Source organism: Biomphalaria glabrata, unplaced genomic scaffold, assembly GCF_947242115.1.
Source record: "Biomphalaria glabrata unplaced genomic scaffold, xgBioGlab47.1 scaffold_19, whole genome shotgun sequence".
Classification (NCBI taxonomy): domain Eukaryota; kingdom Metazoa; phylum Mollusca; class Gastropoda; family Planorbidae; genus Biomphalaria; species Biomphalaria glabrata.
In genome coordinates this window covers 897,151-922,496 of record NW_026602932.1, presented here as the reverse complement: position 1 = coordinate 922,496, position 25,346 = coordinate 897,151, and the positions used below count along the sequence as shown (strand labels likewise).

Genomic DNA, 25,346 nt, shown 5'->3' with positions numbered 1-25,346 from the left:
CGTTACTTTCCCCAACTACTGTCTGGTGCCCAATAGATTTGGTTGGACTCTCAGGCATCATTCTATGGCCTCCTATGGATCATCTCGGTGAGATGAATGTCTGGGCATTAGCTGTGGTTGGAACGATGTTGCCCACACATCAGTTCCTCCCTCTCCATGCAGCTGATGTATCCAAAGGAACGGCAGTGCCGATACAGTTTGGGGTTAGCGGCGTCGCAGGTTCTGCCAGAGTGTAGCACTGGGTGCTGCAAACTGCCTTAGGGTCGCCAGCTCCTGATTTTTCCTCAGGGTTGACTCCCGAAGCCTTTTCCATGATTGGGTATAGCTGCAAAGCAACAGAGGTTTGATTCAGAGTTTTCCTTCTCCTAGGTGGGTAGCCAGCAAGGTTGTCATAGCCGGAAGTGGTAATGGATGAAAGCACTCCACTACCTATAAAATTCTTCCAAATGGCATGCATCTCGAATAGCCTCTGACAACCAGTCCAACTCATGGCCTTCATGTGTGGCTCAGATATTGAGTCCGGTGGAACTGTTCTAACTAACAGGAGAAGTGGCAAAGGCGAGTAACTGGCGCCTTAACCAGTAAGCTTCGGGCAGGAGGGGCTCAGGCATCGTAAGAATCAAAGATCTCATTCTTCAGCAACATTTGAACCCTTAGATCCCCTCAGTTTGGAAGACAAGCACTTAACCTCTCACCCACAGCATCCCAAAGTTAAAATTTATTTAGCATAAATATTTAAATGTCTAGATCCTCTGTTACTATTTGCAGCACGTTTTTCAGCATTATTACATTTTCAACTAACTGTTAACTGTTACACAAGAAATGCTCAAATCTTATTTTCAACTAACTGTTAACTGTTACACAAGAAATGCTCAAATCTTATTTTCAACTAACTGTTAACAGTTACACAAGAAATGCTCAAATCTTATTGATTTAAGCAAGTACTTATATATACAATGCAGCCATTGTAATAGTAATAGTAATTAGAAGCCTAATTTTACAAACTTGAATGACAGCAATTTGGTTTGGAACCTAATTGTCTAAATTTTTAAAAATATATTTTTATGTTTTAAATAAGCTCAAGACATGCCAACCTATTTACCCAAAAAATTATTTCTGTACACTTGATTTTTGAAGAATTATTTTCATAATGCTTTCTAGTGTCTTTATCAATTGATATTAAGCCACATCTGGGTACTGTTCATGCATTGCTTTTTAATGCCCTGAGTATCAAGCACACTGATCTAGTTCATTCATGTTCAGATTCTATTAGCTACCCTACTAGATGAAATGCCCATACTCATTCCCAGCTATCCTGCAGGAGGTTAGGGATGCAATAATCTTAAATTGCAAAGGAACATCCAGATGTAACAAATTACTGACAAAAGTAAAAACCACACTGACAACATATTTAATAAGAAAGATACCATGATTTAATAAGTTGAAATAAAACATCATGAATACAAACAATGATTCACTTAAGTTTAAAATCAGATCAGTGAGTAAACACAAGTTCTGTACTGATTCTCTAGTAGACATTTCTATCAAGCTACAATTGATTTCATTGTAAGTCATGTAGCAAGAAGTTGCACTAGATTTGGCGTAGGCTTTGATGACTTTATTTACTGCTTCCAGAAAATCTTTCTCTGTAGCCATCTTCCTATGAACCCTGATAGCAAACATTCCAGCTTCTGTGCCAACACTACGAATTTCCGCTCCTATTGATAAAAGCAAATAAAAAAGTAAAAATAAAAAAAAAAAAACAATAGACCTCTTTTGTTTTTTAACCAATGCATTAACCAACAAATGATTCATTCAAAACTTAGATAAAAAGCATAAAAACAGACAATATGGAGTCACTATCAAAATAATCAGTATGACAAGATTCTAAATAAATACTATTCAGATTTATTTCTCTTATAACCACGGCATGGGGGGGCTCAGCAGCCCAAACCAACCTAAGAAAAATAGACAAGGTTCAAAATATTGGTCTAAGGATAATGACAGGAGCAATGAAAACAACACCCATAAGAGCTATGGAGAAAACCGCTGCACAAAACTGGCACAAAAACCATCTCAAAAGGACCAATTTCATACAGGAATCTCTAAGCCTAAAAAAGAAACACCAACTTGAAAAAATTACTCTGGAATCCTCAATAAACTATAATGAATCTCCACCCTGGGACGAAAGCCCTCTTCCTACTATAAGGGACCATATTGAAAACATAAAAAGAAAATCTGTTAACAGACCAACAGAGCTCAAGGAAATAGTGAACTGTTTTCTACATACCAATTACCCTAGCAATCAGTGGATCAGATTTTACACGGATGGATCATCCCATAAAGCCACCACAAATGGAGGAGCTGGAATACTTATCAAATGGCCAGATGGAGGAAAACTAGAAAAATCCATTGCAACTGGAGAGCTCTCGGACAGTCACCGAGCAGAAAGGGAAGCACTAGCACTAGCTGCTACCATGCTAGCAAATCATCCAAGTTCCCCACAAAGTCAGATTGTCTTTCTAACCGATGCGAAAACAACCCTCCAAAGGTTGCAAAACTCTGATTCCTCTTATATTAAACACCTCAGAACAGCACTTTCAAAGCTCAACAACAACAGCAAAAAAACTGTTATCAATGGATACCAGCTCATATACAACTAGAAGAAAATGAGAAGGCTGACACACTCGCCAAGAGTGGGAGAACCAACTCACAAATAAACTCTGCACTCTATCCAGAAGAAATGAAGAAATTAATTGTAAATAAAATAAATGAGAAATGGACGAGCTCTCATCCAAATCACAAGAAAGATGACGCTTACTATAAGCTATCCCGACAAGACCAACGTCTTTTGACTCAGGACTGGACACAACAGAATGCGACAACACATATAACGCAAGCTCAAAATTGGAACTAGTCATATGAACACTCCAACATAACAATGAGAACGAAGAAGAAGAAGAAGAATTTCTCTTTTAATGTAAGTTGATTCAAATGGAAATCTAGGTTTACTTCTGTATACCATTATCAAGAGTAGATGACAAGACATTAACATTAAGAGTGTTTGTTGAGAGGAAAGAACATAGTTTGTGAGAGAATTAAATTTGTAAACAATAACGATCATTGTGGTAACTACATTATGATGAATACACAGTTTTTAAAGCTAATGTACATTAAAATGAAGTAATTGCTATCATACATGAATTTGTCAATAATAGAAATAGTATCAAGTATTAGATTGCAGAGTGAAAGTATAAACTTGAATGGAAGAAAGAGAAAGTAGTCAAGTCTAAACATCAAAGTATGACTAGGAAAATCTCAATGTAATGTCTCAACACCAAATATGACTAGCAAAGTCTCATCTCAACATCAAATAGGATTAGGAAAGTCTCACTGTAATATCTCAACATTAAATTTGAGTACTTCTTTGAACCCAGCTTGGTAAAATAGTTTCAATAGCTCTAATAACTTTATGGAGTCTTATGTTCTAAGCAAGTTGCAATCAGGCAACTGATTGTTGGCTTAAAAGGCTAAAAGGCAGCCATAAATGTTTTGTAGTCATTGATTGTCATATGGTTAGGGTTAGTGAATGTTTTATGTAGTGGCTGATTATAAGCTTTCAATAAAGTTTCGCTACTTTGCATTTTAAGGGTTCTTATTTAGGATTTTAATGTATTAATCTGGAGTCATTTAATTTTTTACCAAATAAATACCCTTGCTCTTTCCATTCACTACAAGGTATTCCTTTATTTTTTTAATTATTTTTTTATAGAGCGCATCTTTCATGCTTATAACATGCTCATGGTCTAATCTCTTTTAGTGGAAACTTGGAGTAAAAAGGTTTCTGTACTGCATTTAGAGGCTCAGCAAACACAACTAAGCTCAAGTAAGATTTGAGCTCAAGCCCCATTGATAGGGAGCCAAGAGATTTTATCCAAAACAGCTACACATCCCACTTCTTTTAACATTGTTAATTACCCCATAAATATAAACATAATAATGTGAATACATACCTGTACTGTTTGGGCATAATCTAGCCAGCAGCTCATAACGAATATCTTTCTCTACACTCATAGATCTAGCATGCATTTTACATATATGTGTACGGCCCTGCAAAATGATAAGTGTTATGTAATAATTCATGAAATGTTAATATTCAATGAAAAAAAAGTTATAACAAATAAAAAGTTGTAGTAACATAAAGAAAAACTAAACATTTAATTTTCTGAAGACAGGTATTTTAATTTCAGGATCTTTAGCGTACCTCAGAGTCAACCCAGCTCTAATGGGTACCTAATATAAGTTAGGGAAAAGGAAAGGCGGTTGGTCATTGTGCTGATGACATGACAACCTTGTTAACCATGGGCCACAGAAACAGACCTTTTCATCATCTGCCAATAGACTTTATTTTACTTTTTAGAAAGCTAATGCTTCCAATTAATACAGTTTCTGTTCAAAGCCATTTAATAAATCCAAAAAAAATATTGGTGGGGCATTGACCTTTTGACCCTAATGCTGAGGTTCAAATGTCTATAACTCTGAAACAATAAAGCAATTGAAATTTAGGTAAAAGTTGGCAACATAAATATCAGACATTTTTAATAAAATTGTGTGGTTTTGGACATTTTGTGTCTTAAATTATTGTTAATTATTATTATTAATTGTTATTATTAATTATATATATCAGTTATAAGCATTCTTGGCTACCAAGTGAAAATACATTTTTACACCAACAATGTTGCCAACAATATTCTAACATTCCTTACATATTTTGAAAAGAAAAATTAAAATCCTTAATTTTCTTTCTTTAAATCATAAAAAAAGATCATACATATAAACATAACACATTATATAATTTATAAATGCTAAGCTATAAACTGTTTGATTATGTATGTGAGGAGAGCTTCAATTGAAATCACATTGTAGACTAGGTATTTTTGATTTGATTCAGAGTTGTGCTTGCTCAGAGCCTAAAGGAAGGACTCACAGATATCCTCCTCCTCCCCCCCCCCCACATGTCAACAAAAGATATTGACCCAGAATGCACTGTGCTTGCTATAGGAGCATGGAAGTTGTGCTAATCAAAAGCATTAATAATACCAGCAATAATAACCAGCATGACTACTGGCCAGAGATGAAGGCTTCAATTCAGCTTTCATCACCAAATTTTGAAAAGCATGAACTAAAAATGTAAGTCATTCAGTGTTGCCAGACATAAGCACTGTAATGAACATCTTCACCATCACTTGTTCCATAAGTTGGATGGATCACTGGGTCAACAAAGATGCTGCCCATCAAAGCTTTTCTGCTTTTCTCTTAGTGATAAATCTGAAATGTTGACAAATTACCTTTCTATGTTTCTCTACTGGCTCAAAACCAAGGACTTTACCAACAAAATAAAACTCTTCATCTAATGAGGTTTGTATGGTCTCTGCTTTTCAATAGCCATGTTGCTCACCTAAAAGTGCAAAATATTAAAAATTTCTTTAGAAAATGTTATGTACTCTTGTTTTCACTATTTTTATCTTATACATGCATTTAAAAGTAGCCTATAGCATAACTGACATGACTAGAACAACAATTTAAAGTCAAAACTAGGAAAGTTTATACCATACAAAGCAAGATAGAAAAAGGTTGGTCATGGTCCACTAGCAGGTTACTAGAGACAGTTATCTATTTTAAAAATAATTTTTTTAGAGTGATTATATGTGTAACAAAAAAAAAATAAAAAAATTATGTTTCATATCACATTAACAAACAGTTTGTGACACTGTTATGCATCAATGAAGTTGCAAGCATAAAAAAAGATACTTCTTCTATAATATACTAGCATTACCCTTGGTTCTTCCACCTGATTTGTTCTCAGGCTATACATTGTTTATTTTGGCTAAAAAATCTTTTTTTTTTCTGCCCTTCCAATAAAATTTCCTGCATTTTATTTTCAGCCCAAAAAGCCTACTATCAATTACATTGAATTCATAAAGACACATACTTTTAGTGTTTGAATTCTAAGATCACTTTTCTCCCAATCCTCAAACAAACAAAAATGGTACATACAATCTTCTTTCTTCTTCCTTCTCATTTTTTTATTGGAGCATTCAGATGACTGGACCAGTATATGAGATTATTTTCGCAGTGGTTTCCAAATCAGGGAACTCTCCATATAGTTTTCTTTCTATTGGGGTGTTTGGGGGCCAGTGTCATGTACAGCCTCTTGGTAAAGAGAGCCGTTTTGGAGATGGTCAGCATTCTCTGGTGACACTCCACATGGGCAGATTTCAGTTTCTGATTTTGAGCTTCCGATACATCTGTTGTCGCATTCTGTTGTGTCTGGTCCTGCGGGAAAAAAAATGATTTTAGATGTTTTTCTCCCATGAAACAGTTCTAAAGGCACATCACTATTCATTTTTACATATGAATTTTTAAAAATTTGGTCAGTTGTAGCACCTTTATCTGGAGATGCATCTTATACACATCAAAAAATATTTTACACTTATATTTATAGCTTATCAAAATAAAATAGCCTGATTACCACAAACAGGGAGGTGCGGTGGCTGAGTGGTAAGGCTCTTAGCTTCTGAACCAAGGGTCCAGGATTTGAATCCTGGTTTAGACCCAGCTCTAATGGGTACCTGACATAAGTTGGGGAAAAAGTAAAGGTGGTTTTGTCATTCTGTTGGCCACATGACACCCTCATTAGCCGTAGGCCACAGAATCAGATGACCTTTACATCATCTGCCCTATAAACCACAAGATCGGAAAGGGGAACTTTTTTTTTCTTTTTACCACAAACAGATTTACACAAAAAATCCCCCCCCCCCCCTCCAAAGAAAAGAAAAAAACTTTTTTACTGCTTTCATAAATAAAAAGGATGGTAAATGTTATGTCTATAAAAACATACCTTGAAACAAACATTGCAGTCCTTTTGCTTTAACTTCCTCATCTCAGCTTAGTTTAGGGGAACAACCTATGCACAAAATAAACACAGTTAAATAGATTGAACTCAAATTCTAGAAGGTCAATGAAATTTACATAAAAGAGTTATTTAGAAAATGAACTTTTCTCCAAGTCTTCATCCAGCCTTTCCTTCTGTTTTAATCAGAAATTGCATTGATATTGTCATTACAAGTTCTTTCAAAATGTTTTGAGTCAAGTCTAACTCTATTTTTCAATTAACACACTTGAGATTTTGCTGCTAATCTTTTGCCCTTTGTCAACAATCAGCCTAATGTATGGAAGACATTTGTATAGGCCATGCAGAGCTGAGATTGTCATCTGTGACATTTGTTTTTACACATCAATATTATGCAAAGCCTCTTTCTCCATGCATATTTTTCATCATCTGATGCAGACAAAGCTGTTGTCCTTCAAGGATCCAATTGTTTTCTTTTGAATTTTGCACCTGTCTTTCAAAACAGGTTTTATTTTGGCCTTAAATGTGTGTTCCACTGCCTTCTTGAGAGCTTAATTGTCTCTATCAGAAAGCATCAGTTGCCAGCTACTCTCATCTACACCAGTGCCAGTGTTAATATTACCTTCTGTCCTCTAATTTGCAAAAAAAATATCACTTTTTAGCATGAGACGAATAAAAAAAAATGCCAGTGGTAGTAAAAAGATAAATCTGATTCAAACCTTATCTTCAACTCCTTGAAAGAAACCCATTGGTGCTTGAATGTTGTGTGATGGATGGAAGACCTATCCTTATAAAGTTCTTTGCCATCTTGATCTAGAGGAGCTAAGAAAATATCCAAGATACCGGCTTTCAAATCTGAGAGTATCTAGCATTGAAATCTCAAGATCACTGCTCCCAAAGTGACTAAACATCTGACAGTAAATAAAAAAAAATATAAAAAACAATTAATATTTATTTTTTCTTGTATTGGACAAAGCATGTATTATTAATATTATATTATTATAGACAATAAGGTCTGAAAGGGGAACTTTTTTTTATGCTGTATTTTTAAAGAAAATTCTAAATAATGAACTGATAGTGAGCTTAACAATGATCATGTATAAGGCATGTCTTGGAGTCCAAAGATTAGTGAGGAGTGCAGTATTTCCCATGGCTGCGCAGCCCCAGCAGTGACCTACATATTTTGCCACATCCAGGGCAAGCATAACCATTGTTCGCAGGTGGTTAATTCAGATTTTCTTTTCGCCGTCTGCATTTGTCCTCGGCAGCGGATTTTTTTTTGGTCTCAAATGTGTATCCCGCGGCCTTCGTGAGTGACCTCCAGCTGTATCCTTCAGAGGCCACATGCAACCAGGTGCTCTCTTCTATGTCAGCCAAGGAAAGCTGATGCCTAAGTTGGTCTTTGAAATGTTTCCGTGGGGCGCCTCTGTTACGTCAACCACCTTTTAGCTCACCAAAAAAGACTGCCTTTGGCATACGTTCATCTTCCATACGGGATACATGCCCTACCCAGCGTAAGTGCCGGACCATAATACATGATCATGTATATTGAGACATCAACCAATCAACTCCCTGCCTACAACTAAAATAAAAAAAACTACTTAAATTCATTAATGCATGGCTAAAGCTAGAGCCATGTATCAAAGTTCTTTTCTAAAACTCTATTACAACTGTACAGAAATAAAGTTAAAATGCTGTCAATATGATAATTTGAGTCACTATCTGCTTCATATAGTATGTCAATGTTTCCCAAACTGTTTGCCCACAGAAAGCCTGACTAGGTGTTTCACAAACTACTGGAATAATTAACTAGTACATGAATTAATTATTAAGCAAAGCAGAAAAAAAAAAACAATTTGATTTTATTAGTCCTTCTCCATAAGGGAAATTCTTTCCTTACAACATCACAATGGACTTTGAACTGATCTAGTTTCTGACAGATCATCCATTAAATGATCTCTGGTCAAGTTTGTCTGAATCCATAACATTTCAAACAAGTTATACAAGCTATCATTACTTCAGTTTCCTACAGTCTATTTAAGTGCAGCAGGATTTTCTGATTATGTTGTAACAAAGTCAAAGTCTAAAAACAGGCTTGAGTCCACAACACATTTTACAATTCATTTGACCAATATCATTCCTGATATTGACAAAAATATGATCATCAAGTATACAATTTCATCAAAGTTAATCAACCTAATTTTTTCACATGTTTTTGTATGCATTTTATGAAGGTCTAGATATATATTTGAAAATAAGTATTAAATATGAATATGGTTTATTAGTTTTATAGTTTAATTTAAATAAAAGGAAATAATCCATCCTAAAAAAATAAGCTAAGTGTTCCCCTAAATTCTCCAACTGTATGAAGTGTTGAATAAAACTATTTAGTGAACCTTTAAGAACATAATTCACTTTTTTTGTAAAGCATAATAGTAATAAGAATTATGTTTACACAACATTTGAATAGTAACACAACGATTATATAGGAAACTAAATGCAGTGATAAATCTAGGAATAAAAAATACTGATAACAGTGAAAATAATTTCACAACAGTTTTACAAGTTTTAATTAATCTTTTAGACATTTAAAACAATGTTTAATGATTATAAATCTGTCTACTAAAGCAAAAAAAATTACTTTAATTTTCAAATTAAATTATTGTGACCAAGAAAGCTATCACCCTAACTTCAATACTGCTTACCAAGACAGATTGCAACTTATAGTTCGTCCATTGTGGTTCGATGATGACCACTTTGTCATCCAGGGGGCTGAGGGCTTTGCACTGGGGTTTTATGCCTCCTCATGTGGCTGGTGAGACCTATGTGAGCCCGGAATGTTCGGCCGCACACTGGGCAGGTTATTCCAGCTGGAGCTAGTGTCGTGGGCCTTGCTTTTCTTTTCTGGCGTTTTTCTTCTGCCAGCGTTGTTCTTTTTTCCCCAGCAACCTGTGCACCAGTTTTCACAGCGCGACACCATGATGCTCTGTCATGTGCCTCTGTCTCCCAGGTGCCTGGATCTATGCTGAACGCCTTCAGAGAAGCTTTGAGGGTGTCCCTGAAGGGCTTTCTTTGACCACCTTGCGAGCGCTTTCCTTCGCTTAGTTGGCCATACAGGAGTCGTTTAGGGATGCGGTGGTCTTCCATTCTGTAGATGTGACCTGCCCATCGCAGCTGGGACTGCATCAGGATTGTGTGGATGCTTTGCAGACACGCTCTTCGAAGGACTTCTGTATCTGGTATTTTGTCTTGCCATTTGACATTTAGTATTTTTCTCAGACATGTCATGTGGAAGTGGTTTAGTTTCTTTGCATGTTTACTGTACACTGTCCATCTTTCTGAGGCATATAGCAATGTAGGGAGGATGACGGCTCTATAGACCCCTAGCTTGGTGTTTGTGGTGATACCACGTCTGTTCCAGACATTTGTAGACAGTCTGCCGTAGGATGCACTGGCCTTGGCGATACGCAGGTCGATTTCACTATCGATTTTTCCATTTCTGGAGAGTGTGCTGCCAAGATATGTGAATTTGTCCACTGCATTTATATCCTGTCCATTTATAGTAATGCTTGGATCCGAGTAGGCTTTCCCAGGAGCAGGTAGATATAAGACTTCAGTCTTGTTCGTATTGATGGTAAGGCCAAAGTCTGAGCATGCTCTTGAGAAGTCACTGACGATGATCTGCAAATTGTTTTCAGAGCAGGCATTTAGGGCACAGTGGTCAGCAAATAGCAAGTCTCTGATTACTGCTGCATTTGTTTTTGTTTTTGCTTTAAGCCGCCTCGGGTTGAATAGGCCACCATCAAATCTGTATGATATATTTATCAAGACAGATTGCAACTTAGTTTCTGGATCAATGACAACAACCACTTCATGATTTTCTCATACAATGTAGATCAGAGATTTCTGTGTAAAGAAAGGAGATTCAATTCAGAAGTTGCAAGTCAGAAATACAAAAAGCAACACAAATATGTATTTGCAAATACAGACAAAAATATACCACTCAAGGGTGAATTCATTCATAGAAATTTATGGAAGAATACATAGAAATATGAGAAGTAAATAGCTTGATAGACAGAAACATGACCTGTAAATTACTTGATAGTGTTAATGTTATAATTGAAATTTAACAGTAGACTTCAAATAAGAAAAGAATGTTAATGTATGTTAAATTACAGGTTTCACTAGTTTAGCTAATAGCAATTTGAATATTATTTTACAGTTGGTAACTACATGCTTCAACTTTACTCTGTGCAAAAGTGCAGTCCTACCTTGATTTCTATCAAGTGATCTCCAGCCTACATGTTTCAGTTCTTTACCAGCCATTAACATAAGACAATCAAAGCCATATTGTAAATCATGTGAACTATCTGAATTGTTCTTCTCTTCTACAGCAAGATGTCTTCACTCAATGCATAATTCCCCTAGAATGAAGAAGATAAGATAATCCATGCATTGTTAACAGAAAGATGTCAATTAACTGTGATGTCATCCTCTGAGCTGAGTCAGCTAGAGCTGCTCCCAATGTTTATCCCTGTCAAGAATGCCTTGCTTTGGCAAGTCTTTCAAAACCTTTTACAACTTACACCTTCAAGTGTCTTTCAATGAACAAATCATGTTGATCATCTGCCAACATAAAGAAGTATACATAGATATTAGCATTTCAAAGTCATGGGCCAAAAGCTCAGTCATTTTTCATTTCGCTTCTATATCAATATTTTGATTTTTTGTCGGCTAAATGATTTGTGTACCTCATAGGAAAACATGGGGTCCAGGGTTTGAACCTCAATGAAGATTGGGATTTTGAATTTTTAGGATGCCCCTCAGTCACCCAACTCTAATGGGTAACTGACTTTAGGTGGGGAAAATTAAGGTGGTTAGTCATTGTGCTGGACACATGACGACCTGCTCATTAACCACTGGCCATAGAAACATTCCCTTGACATCATTTGCTCCATAGATCGCAAGGTCTGATAGGTAAACTTTACTTTTTGTAATACTTTTTTAAAAATTAATATCCACTGTGCATCCCATTACTTCTTACTTATGTATAATAGATTTCTCTTTTCCCTTCCTTGTGTTTCTTGAATCAAGTTCCTTTTTATAGAGCATTTTGATACCTCCACAAAGCCAACGGATTATATTATTTGTCATAATGTCCAAAAGTAGAAACTAATTATTTTATAATGAGAATGTGGGTATAAGTGTTGTCTATCCAGTATCCAAAACTACACATTTTTCAAGAAACAAATCAAGAAATTAAACATATTGAAAAGGTAATAAAAAATTAACAAGGATTATGTGAAGGTCTTTCCAAATTTTATTAATATTTGTGGTTAAACAGTAGAGTTCTTTTTATTTGTTTAAATAGATCATTAAGTGTAATACTTCAAGACCTATATCTAGTTCCTAATCTTCAGACAGATGATCATGGATAAAATCTGAACATTTTCATTTCAATGTATGGATTCTATGGTGGAAAAATGTTCTACAACTTCTGCAAAGATCATGCTCTGTTTTATCCATCATGGTCAAACACATCAACCTTAGACAAACAGTATCCACCCTAGATAAACAGTATCCACCTTAGACAAACAGTATCCATTTCTAAATAAAAAAATACATACAGATAATTTTCTTTACATATTAAAAGAAAAAGAGAAAGATTACCTGAGGTGACCAGACACCGTCAGTAAAGCAATATTTTTTTGAGATATCAGTTACTGGTTCAGAAACTGCAGATGGATCAGTCACTGTACAAAACTTGGTCAGTAAAATTTGAAAATTAGACAACTTCATGGTAAACAATAAAATCGCCACCTGAAAACACAAATAAACAATAAGAGGATGTAGACACACAAATTATTACAATGTATGATTTTAATTCAATGTGAGCCAAAGGAATAGTTATAACCTTATATAGCCTTAAACACATCAAACATTTAAACTAGTGGCCAATAGTGCGCCACATTTTAAGGATAAATGTATAAAATATGCAGCTATTTTATTTGAATAAATGTGAATATTAAAGTCAATAGAAACAAATATGAGACTGTGTGACAAAAGTTTAACTTAAATATTACATCCTGTTTGTGTTTTTTTTTTCTCTGTGTTCTCATTATAAATTGTAGGGTTCAGATATATATATATTTATCAAAGATGAACTCCATTCTTTTCAGATCAGGCAGCTTTCCATACAATCTTTATTCTAAAGGACTGTTGGGGGCCAGTATTTTGTATGGGCCTCATGATAAAACAAGGCCACATGTTCTTTTCACTAGTTTCAACATCCAGAATAAGTGTTGCCTCATTATGTTGTGCCCTGTTCAAAGGTGAAAAATAATTCATTGACTGTGTCCTGATAGAATGTAACATGCATCCTTAATCCTGATGTTTGAGTGACAACTGTTTGGGTTTTGGTTAATACTACTCTTTTTTTTTCTTTTTCTCTTCCAGATATAGTGGAATTTAAGAAAAGAAAAAGTAAAGTACCACTTTCAGACCTTGTGGTCTATAGGGCAGATGATGTAAAGGTCATCTGTTTCTGTGGCCTATGGTTAACCAGGGTGTCATGTGTCCAACCACCTTTACTTTTCCCTAACTAATGTCAGGTACCCATTAGAGCTGGGTGGATTCAAGAGGTGCCCAAAGATCCCAAAATTAAAAACCCCAGTCTTCAGCAGGATTCAAACCATGCACCCTGGTTCAGTAGCCAAGTGCTTTACCACTTAGCCACTGCACCTCCCATGGAATTTAAGACTGCTTAGTTATTCTTCCATTTTGGCAGTGTCAGATTTTTCTTCTCCTCTATTTGAAAGTGTGCTGGGACCCATTGAAGAACAGTTTTCTTGCTATTATTGTTGAGATTTATAAGAGCTGTCCTGATTTATTTGATAGAGGAGGCATCAGATTTTTTTAAACATTAGAAAGAAATGTTTATTCATTAGAAAGTGCATCTGAGAGATCGCCAGTGGCAATTAAATTTTCTAATCTTTCTTAATTGAGCCATTTATTGAATAAGACAGCTCTTCTGTTACTGGTGGATTCTTAAGATAATCCATCTGTATAATTGACCCACTAGTTATTGGTTTATTAGATTTGTAGAAAAATATTCATCATTTTCTTGAGATCTTTCTGATTGTGATAAGATTTTTTGGTTATGTTTTCAATACTGTCTCATAGCAAAAAGAGAGCTTAGGTCCCAGGGAAGAGAGTCATTGCACTGTTTAACTGATTCATAAATTATATTTTATAAGTGGTGTTTCTTTGTTTGAGATTCTTGTATGAAATGGTCTTTTCAGTTAGTTTTGAGTGCCAGACTTGTGGGTTTAAGTTTTGAGTGGGTAGCTCTCTTAGGTTTCCATTTTAGTAAACTGAGTAAGGATTATTATTTCTTTTATTTTGTCCAGAGAAACCAGGGAAAAAATGATCTCTTCCATTGCTTTGAAGGTTGTTGTTTTTATTGTTTGGAGTTTAGTTTTTGTTTTACTTTTTTACTTTGTCTATTTTCTGTAGAATTGACTGCTGAATCATATGATGTAGCACTGTGTTCTATAGTGATGTAGCTGGTAAATTTCTTTTTCAAAATGTAATTTGCTTATGGAAGCTCACAGCCTGCTAGGTGGTTGGTGTTAGCCTTCCCTGGTTGTCCAAGAAGTCTACATCTGAGTTGCCAGTTACACTGATGTGATTTGGTATCCACTGCATCTAGTGTGTTGTAGCTGGTACATTTCTATTTCAAAATTTTGTGATTTGGTATCCACTACATCTAGCGAGTTGTAGCTGGTACATTTCTATTTCAAAATGTTGTGACTTGCTCCAAATTAATATTTCCATTTTATATCTTGTACAATTTCACTTTTTTTTAGTTGACTTTATAGACTGTCATTTTATTCATACTGCCATGTAAGATCTTTAAATTTGTTGAACCATGGATTGGGCATTAGAGCTGGGTGGACTCAGAGGTGCCCAGTCTTCACTAGGATTCATAGCCGGGACCCCCAGTATGAAAGTCAAGAGCTTTACCACTTAGCCACCACGCCTCCATCAAATTGATTAGGCTAAAAGTAGTCCTACAAGTTCTTTGAGTGAAAAGAAAACAGTGTTTAATGAATAAAAAAGGGAAGAAGAAACTTTTTTTTTCCCACTAAAGTAAATCAAAGTAAAGTTCCCCTTTCAGACCTTACAATCTAGGGGGCTGAGGATGTAAAGGTCATCTGTTTCTGTGGCCCATTGTTAATGAGATTGCCAGCACAACAACCAGCCGCCTTTACCTTCCCCATCACACCAGGTACCTTTAGGTTGGTAGACATAGTCATGTGATCAGGGCACGGCAGACATATTGTTGGTAAAAATCTGGTTTCTATGCACAGTCAACACAAGCTTTTAGGCACTTACCATGGATAAGTCGAGCAAAGAAAGATATAGTCAGAAACAAATACTAATTCTTACACTTTGAAAGCAAGCCAGCATAATAAAGAAAATGATTTGCTGCCCTCCTTGTGTTTTTTTTTTTTAAATAAAAAAAAAAAAAAAAACATGTTTTGTAAAATGTTTTACTTATTTCGGATGTTCCTTCAGAGTTGAAGATAATTACTTCCTAGTCCAAACCTCCCGCAGGACGGCGGGGGATGGGAGCGGGCAGGGTTTGAACCCCTGACCATCGATAAGTCCGAACGACAGTCCAGCGTGCTTATCCAGATCTCTTCACTTATAATCTTGTTCTACTGAAAGTGCTTACACAATCACAAAGGATGAGTTCAAGGTATTCCGAATCAATTTTATTGTTAGACCTAGATTAGATCTAGATTTACTAATAACTAATCTAGACTAGATTCTAGATCTATATTCTAACTATTTAAGTTAGCATATCTAGACTACTATATTCATAATATTGTTTGACATAAATGTAGAATCAGATTGAATAGTCAATATTTATTATTGTCGAGGGCAGTGTTTCTCAAACTGTGTGCCGCCGAAGATTTGCAGGTGTGCCGAGGAGTTTTCAGAATGCCACACGTGCAGCGTTACACAGGTTTGCGTACTATTAAATTTTTTATTTTACCTTGCGACGACATCCCAACTTGCAACGACCAGTAATAGTAGTGGATCGCTACATTATGACGGAAAGGGGTGTTAGCTCTTCAGGTTATGGAGTTGTCCACTATACATATATTATTATAATGACTCAAATGTAGGCCGCCTTAGCAGACGCTCAGCAGTTCTTGAATTGGTAACGATTATAATAAGCGATGTGTTTCATGTAAATTTTGTAGGTGTATGTTAATAATAACAAATTATTACTAAGCCTTAGTCATTGTTATCCATGGAGAAATACGTTGGTAAGAATGAAACTGCGAAAGCGTTCAATGAAAAGCATGGAACCAAACAAAGGTACAAAGAAGATTACATCGGATATGGTTTCATATCTTCAGGACCTGAAGATTCTCCATTGTCATTCTGTCTGATCTGCAATTCAGCTCTGTTGAATGAGGCGCTTGTTCCAAGCAAATTGAAGAGACACTTGGAAACAAAACATCCAGCTGTAAAAGCGCAACCGAAGGATACTTCGAAAACATCAGGTCCCTTCAAGTGGATGAATCCACTGACATTAGTGCAAAGCCCAGTTGTTAGCTTTTATTCAGTTCATAAAGGATGAAAAATGTGTCAACAAATTCTTATTTTGAAAAGACTTACCAACTACGACCAAAGGCGAAGATTTTTAAGTGGTGAACGAAAACATTTTGCTATTCAAAGTACAGTGGAGACAAACTGTGTCAGCGTTTGCACCAATGGCTGTCCTTCCATGCAGGGAAATAGAAAGGGATTCTTCACTCTTGTGCGTCAAGAAAATCCAAATGTATTAGTTGTTCACTGCATGATCCACAGAGAAGCTCTTGCCTTCAAATATTTGATGTCTGTTCTGGATCAAGTGATTGAAGTTGTAAACTTCCTCAAATCTCGACCGCTTGCATTCTGACTTTCCTCAGAGCTTTGTGAAGCAATGGATTCAGACTACTAATGTCTCCTGTATCACACCAACGTTTGTTGGCTCTCCAGGGGAAAAGTGTTAAAGCATGTCGTCCAACTCAAGGCTGAGCTGATTTCATTCTTGGAGGCTGAAAAAAAAAAAAAAAGACTTTGGATTTTCTATTCATGACGAGATTTGGTGGGTTAAGGTGACATTTCTCTCTGATTTATTTGACAAATTAAATTCAATTCAGTACAATGAATGTGCTTGAAATAAAGAAATCACCCCCGAAATTCTGGACACTTTGAAACACCTGCAGTCAGCATTGCAGCATTACTTCTCAAAAGTTTGAAGTAATGAATATAAATGGGTCAGCTCTCCATTTGGAAACAATGAAGCTACAAATTTTACAACTAAAGAAGAAGAGCAACTCAATGATTTAAAAAACGATGCAATTCTTTAGTCAAGTTTTCAGAGAAAGCCTGGATGTGTGTTGGATTTCAATCAACAAGTTATATCCTGTAATCAATTTAAAAGCAATCAAAATAATTCTTCCATTTACATCTTTATGGTTTTGTGAGTTTGGATTTTCAGCACTGACTGAAATCAAATCTAAGAAAAGAGAGACTTCTTACAATAGACGATGAAATGCGAGTTTGTTTGTCGACTTTGGAGCCTCAATTAGATTGCATTTGCTCTCAAAAACAGGCACAACATTCACATTAAACATAATACTAAAAAACAGGCAAAATCTTTTTTTCTTTTTATTATAAAACATCTGTTGCTCTTCGTGGTGTGCCGCGAAATTTGTGTAGTTTGTTTACTGTGCCGGCAGACAAAAAAGTTTGAGAAACACTGGTCTAGAGCTAGATCAACATTGTTGTAACATATAATGTAGGCCTACATAGATTGTGATAGAGATCTACTCTCTACTCAAGCCTTCAAGGTCTAGTATTCTAGATGTAGATCTATGGCTACATAGATCATAGATATATTATATACAAAATCTGGATGATGTCTCAGATTAGAGTGTGACTAGATCTAGAGTCTAGCCTACATAATGCTTAGGCTTAGTAGATCATTCTAGATCTCATCTAGACTCTATAGAATAGATCTAGAAAATCTAGAAAACATCTAAAATCTACATCTCTCTGTTGCTGCATATTTTAAGCATATGAAACTTAATTTTTATCTAATAGATATAGCTAGATCTAGTCTTCACTTCTAGGTCACTTGATAAGATAAATAAATTTAGCTTTTATGTAGCACTACTTTCATGCTTATAGTTATAGCATGCTCAGAGCGCTATGGTCCAATCTCATTGGTGGACCGGAGGGGATGGGGTATCTGGGAGGTTTTCAGTGCTGCCTTTAGGCGCTCATTAAACACATCTCTGCACAAGGACTAGGGTCATCAAGACTAGTAACTTGTTGATAAATCTAATGGTCCTAGATCTGTGTTTCTTTTACAACTTTCAAATGCTCTTTAAGATTTGAAGCTAATTACACCTTAGCCCAAACCTTTTGGCTGTTGCGGCTGAAGCACTTCACTAGTCTCAATTGAATTTTTGGTGTAAACTAGGGTTTTGAATTTCTATATTTTTAGGATGCTTCGAAGTCCAACCAATTCTTTATATTACAAGAGTTCTACATCTATTATTAAAATGTTATTGCTATTTTTACTTTTGAAAATGTCTACAGGCTTACAAGAGTTTAGCAGCTTACAACCAGTTCCTAGATGGTTGGGTTCAAGATGTTATGGCTTTTAAACCACTAGCAAAGGTAAGTAATAAATATTGTTATATTATAGTTAATATCTTGATATTCAAAGGTATTTACATGTATATGAGACCATTGTCTTGATATGTACAGGTATTTTAAATAATTTTTTTTTCTTTTTAATAGGTCTTCACTCTCAGTGGTTAGCATGTACTGCAGCCCAGGATAGTAATAAGTCAAGATAATAGTGAACAAATAGATGCTATCTTACTAGATTTTTCTAAGGCTTTTGACAAAGTTCACCACCATAGTTTGCTTAAAAAATTAAAATATTTCGGCATTAATGGTCCACTGCATCAGTGGATTAAAGATTTTCTGATAGGGAGAGAACAAACTGTAATAATAAATGGCTCTAAATCAACACCGATAACAGTAAACTCAGGTGTACCTCAAGGAACAGTCTTGGGTCCACTACTATTTTTAATTTACATAAATGATTTACCAAATTGCATTACTTCAGGAACAAAAGTCAGATTATTTGCAGACGATTGCATAATATATAGAACAATAAAAAAAACACAAGACACAGATATTTTACAAAGAGAATTAGATGAATTACAGAAATGGGAATCAAATTGGAGCATGTCTTTCCACCCAGAAAAATGTCAGTTGTTAAGAGTAACAAAAAAACTAAAACAAATTAATTCCCCTTATCTTATTCATGGCAAACCAGTAACACAGGCTAAATACGCAAAATACCTAGGTGTTATAATAAATGAAAAACTATCATGGAATCCACATATTGATGAAACTACAAAAAAATCAAACAAAGCATTAGGATTTATTAAAAGAAATTTCTATAAATCAAATAAGAACATAAAACTAAAATGTTATTTAACCTTGGTTAGGCCGATAATAGAATATGCATCCTCCGTTTGGGACCCCTCAACTCAAGAAAACATTAAGAAACTGGAACAGACACAAAATAGAGCAGTGAGATTCATAACAAACGAATATTCACATTTGACTAGAGTAACACCTTTAGTAAAATCACTAAATTTAGAAAGCCTTCAGGACAGAAGGCTCAAAAGTAAAGTAGCAATCATACATAAAACACTGAACCATAATCTTCAAATACAAAAACAAAATTTAATAAAATACTCTGAAAGACACAAAGATAAAGGCACATTCCTCATCCCATATGATAGGACAAATTTGTACAAATACTCCTTCTTCCCTAGTACTATTAGAGCATGGAATGGGTTACCTGAGCTAGCCAGGAAAACCAGGGACTTGGCAGAATTTAAGTCATTGGTTAATATGCATGACGCGTAGGACGTAATCATCTTCTTTTTTGAAGTAACGTCTGTATTATATAAGAAGAAGATGGTATTATTCTATCAGCCCACTGTTCTTGTATAGTTGGACTTGGTGAGTCCTGCACTCATGTGGCAGACATGGATCCTTGAGTCAAATAACCTACTCACTGAAGCCCAGGCTGGCTTTAGAAAAGGCAGATCAACAGAATATCAAATTGCCTTCATCACACAAGAAATAGAAGACGGCTTTCGAGAATAGAAACCAACAACAAATGTGTGGGTTGACTTAGAAAAAGCATTTGACAAAGTCTGAGAACAAGGTCTCTTGCTCAAGCTAATCCAGCATCACATATCCCAAAGAATGTACAACTGGATAAAGGAATACCTAAATAATAGAAAAGCCTTAGTTTGCATGCAAGGACAAAGAAGCCACACAGTGGGTATAAAAAATGGCGTCCCCCAAGGAGGAGTCCTATCCCCAACACTTTTCCTAATATTCATAAACGATCTAAATCAAACCCTACCTAGAAAAGTTAAAAGCAGCATGTATGCAGATGACCTTGCCATAATTAGCACAGAAGAATATGTAGGAACATCGAAATTTCGATTACAAGATGCTCTTGATAAACTCAATAATTGGTCCAAAGACTGGGGCATGTCCATCAACACAAAAAAGACCACATATACCATATTCTCACTGTCAACAAAACAACAAACAATAAAATTAACATTAGATTTGGAAGCTTTAGATAAAAATGACAGCCCTACTTATCTTGGAGTCACCTATGACCCGAGACTAACCTGGAAAAACCAAATAGATAAAACACAGAGAAAAGGCATCCAGAGACTATCCCTCTTGAAAAAATTAGCTGGCACAGATTGGGGAGCTAATCACAACATCCTGAAAAAGACCTATACCAGTTATGTAAGACCTGTACTAGAATATGGTGCCAAAGCATGGGGCTCAGCAGCCCAAACCAACCTAAGAAAAATAGACAAGGTTCAAAATATTGGTCAAAGGATAATGACAGGAGCAATAAAAACAACACCCATAAGAGCTATGGAGGAAACCGCTGCCCTGATCTCTCTGGATGAAAGAAGAGAAATAAAAATCCTTTCCCAATTCACTAAATTGGAAACCTTGGAGAGGCACCCACTCAGAACAAAAATCCACAAAACTGGCACAAAAAAACGTCTCAAAAGGACCAATTTCATACAGGAATCTCTAAACCTAAAAAAGAAACACCAACTTGAAAAAATTACTCTGGAATCCTCAATACACTATAATGAATCTCTACCCTGGGACGAAAGCCCTCTTCCTACTACAAGGGACCATATTGAAAACAAAAAGAAAATCTGATTACAGACCAACAGAGCTCAAGGAAATAGTGAACTGTTTTCTACATACCAATTACCCTAGCAATCAGTGGATCAGAGTTTACACGGATGGATCATCCCATAAAGCCACCACAAATGGAGGAGCTGGAATACTTATCGAATGGCCAGATGGAGGAAAACTAGAAAAATCCATTGCAACTGGAGAGTTCTCTGACAGTCACAGAGCAGAAAGGGAAGCACTAGCACTAGCTGCTACCATGTTAGCAAATCATCCAAGTTCCCCTCACAGTCAGATTGTCTTTCTAACAGACGTGAAAACAACCCTCCAAAGCTTGCAAAACTCTGATTCCCTTCATATTAAAAACCTCAGAACAGCACTTACAAAGCTCAACAACAACAGCAAAAAAACTGTTATCCAATGGATACCAGCTCACATACAACTAGTAGGAAATGAGAAGGCTGACACACTCGCCAAGAGTGGAAGAACAAACTCACAAGTAAACTCTGCACTCTATCCAGAAGAAATGAAGAAATTAATTGTAGATAAAATAAATGAGAAATGGACGAACTTCCATCCAAATCACAAGAAAGATGACGCTTACTATAAGCTATCCCGACAAGACCAACGTCTAATCTTTCGACTCAGGACCGGACACAACAGAATGCGACAACACATGTTCCGGAAGCTCAAAATTGGAACCAGTGAAATCTGCCCATGTGGAGTATCACCAGAAAATGGCGACCACATCCTCCAAAACTGCTCTCTCTACCAAGAGGCCTGCATAAGACATTGGCCCCAAATCACCCCAATAGAAAGAAAACTATATGGAGAGCTCCCTGATTTGGAAACCACTGCGCAGTTCATCTCATGTACTGGTCTAGTCATATGAACACTCCAACATAACAATGAGAACGATGAAGAAGAAGAAGAAATGTGGCAGACACTTTATTTATGCTGGAAGCCAACACCAGGCTAAAAGAGAGTAAGACAGTTACAGGCTTGTTATCTTACTGGATAAATCCATCAGAGCTTAAAAAAGTGTTGCCAACTAAGGTTTCTGAGATTGATATCACCTCATTAAAAAACAAAAAGTTAAATTTGATTCTCTTGTGAACAACATCACTTCTAAAAATAAAAATTTAAAGGCTATTAAATCCAAAGAAACTATAAAGCTTAGTATAAATACTTTTAATTCATTTATTGAAAGTAATGAGTTCCAATCAGATATTTTACTGTGTTGTGCTAATAGGAAGAATAGGTTTGTGCCTGTGCTTTAACGCTGCTAGGTCTCTCAATGAAAATTTCAAAACAGTCATTTATTACTGTCATCTTCCTGTCATAAGTACAAATAAATTTTTTGGGCCTGAGACTCTCCTTATTGGGCCAGAAAATCAAATCGGATATGTCGACATACATAACATCCAAAACAGTACATGAATATCTTAGATCAGGGGTGGGCAACCTTTTTGTATCGAGGGCCGCATTATTTTAAAAATTGGGAATGGCGGGCCGCATATTTATATACAACTTATAGAGACACTCTAAGCTAACTGTGTAGAATGTCTTTTAATTCATATTTACACTGTATTATATTCACGTTTCTTTTTTTTCCCCACACTTCACGTTAAGGAATTACAACAAGAGTTAGCAATTATTTAAACCAATTTTACGATTTTTTTTTTCAAATTGCTGTTGTCATTTTACATTAAAATATCCTGACAAATATACAGTTGTACTTAATGTGCAGTATTTTACTTTTTACACTCGTGCATGATGTTCCGGAACTGTGGAACTAGCTTACTAGTTTCTATCCTTGTGACTGCTGTCAAATTACAGTCAGTCAAAATCGACCAGTAGTAATGCTTGTTTAGTCTCCACAAAGGAAAAGGCTTGTTCACTGAATGAGACAATATATGTTCTGGAAGTTAAATGTCGGGACTAGAGAAACTTGCCCATCACCAGAGAATGCTGACCATGTCCTTCAATGGTGCATTCTAAATCAAGAGACCCGAACAAGACTTTGGCCCAAAAACCCTCCTAAAGAACAAAAACTAAAAAAACAAATAATTTTTATTTGTTACTACTAGGTCTAAATCTATTGACTAGATCTAGTGAAATCTAGTCTAGATTATTCTAGATCTACTTGATTATCTATCCTTTTCTAATTCTAGGGCTCTACTCTAGTCACACTAGATCTTGTATATAGTTCTAGATCTAAAATAATTTAAGAGTCTACTAGTACTAGTCTAGATCTATATCTAATAAGTCCTCTATGTCTAAGAACACAGATTATAATAATTATATTAGAGATCTAAATATTTATGTCTAAATCTATAGTCTATAATAGACTTATTAAGAACTAAATTTACATAATGATACATAGAAATCTAGAATCTAGAGATCTATCACCTTCTAAGTCTATTTCTAGATAGATCTAGAGCCTACTTCTAGATCTAGTTATCTAGTGCTAGCCCTACTTCTAGATCTAGAAACTAATTTAGACTATGTAATAAGAAAAGTAGATCTAATAGCCTTATTTAGCATGATCTATGAAAGTATGATAATCTATCAAATCATCTAAAATCTAAAAAACAATCTAGACTAGATTAGATCTAGATCTATTGAAATCTATTCATTCTAATCTAAATCTAGTCTAGATTCTAGATCTAGAAGTCTAGTGACCTAGACCTATCTAGTAGCCTAGTCTAGACTAAGACTAGATTCCTAGATTGTCTAGGTCTAGAGTCTAGATGATGATAGATAGATCTAGATACTAGATCTAGTAAATTCTAGTAGAGTACTGTAGTAGAGCCATTGTCGTGAAAAGAAAGGGATTTGAATGGAATATTTGGCTAATTAGCACTTACTCTTACTAGATTCTAAGAATAGATCTAATTCTAATATCTAGACCTAGACTACTAGATCAGTAGATCTAGAGATCTATGTCTAGAACTAGATCTAGATGTAGATCTAGTCTTCAACCATTTCTTCGTAAATTTAGGACACACCGGGTCCGGAAGTAGATGAAATGTAAACAATAAACACAGACCTATATATATTTTATTTTGCACTCAGTATTTTCAATTCGCACTATTAATAAATAATAATAAAATGGCAATTTTTTTTTAGTGTCGGAATTCAGACTTGGTGGAACAAAAAATCGTGAATGCGGAACGGCGGAACATGTGAGCTTTTTTGATGATTTTGCGGGCCATTTCCGCATAATGCGGGACTATAGGCATGTCTGCTGTAGGTGTCAGCAGGCCGCATAAAACATTCCGCTGGGCCACATCTGGCCCCCGGGCCGTAATTTGCCCACCCCTGTCTTAGATGCAGTTGTGGGATGAATTTTAAACATATCAGCTAATACATAGGCTGGTTTACCTAGAATATTTGAAATAATGTGTGTTAAAAAAAATAATTTGTGTACATTCATAATTATAGTAGTTAAATTAAATTATATATAAATATGTGTAAATGTGAGACAGTGTATTTTTTTTTTGTACCTGTATTATATCCAAGCTATCCAATGAGAAATATTTATATAATTTAATATATAGATATATTTATTCAAATCATAATATGCATTCATTTATTTGTGGAAATAAAAGAAATGAATTGAAGTATTGTTTGTATATTAATTATTATTATCTTATCTATTAGTATGAAAATTGTAGATCTATTCATTCAAAAGAGGCCCTTAGCCTTAGTGAAACCTGCAGTACCAGGTTCGAATCTCGTTAAAGACTGGTATTTTGAATTTTGGGATACCTCTGAGTCCAACCAGGTTTAATTGGTATTTGACATTAGTTGGGGAAAAGTAAGGTGGTTGTTCATTGTGCTGGCCAAGACATCCTCGTTAACCGTGGTCCACAGAAACAGGTGACCTTTACATCATCTGCCTTATAGATCGTAAGGTCTTTAAAGTTAACTTGTTTATTTAAAAAAAAAAACATTTTATTTCAAGATCAATTTTTGTAACTATGTAACTGTTTGAATAACAATGGACGCCAAGAACTAGTTGTTTTTTTTTTATAAAGTATCTTAGTTAGTAATTCAAATCAAGATATCTGCCTGGTCATGCATT

At 35.4% G+C, this 25,346-nt stretch overlaps 1 long non-coding RNA gene across 1 annotated transcript; it reads right to left on the bottom strand.

The window, feature by feature from the left end:
* Positions 1-13,066: 13,066 nt before the first annotated feature.
* Positions 13,067-24,327, bottom strand: LOC129924176 (uncharacterized). The gene is made up of 3 exons (XR_008776151.1): positions 24,133-24,327; positions 16,610-17,031; positions 13,067-13,235 (listed from the first exon to the last, which is right to left on the bottom strand). It is a non-coding gene; the product is annotated as an uncharacterized LOC129924176 (long non-coding RNA).
* Positions 24,328-25,346: the final 1,019 nt, after the last annotated feature.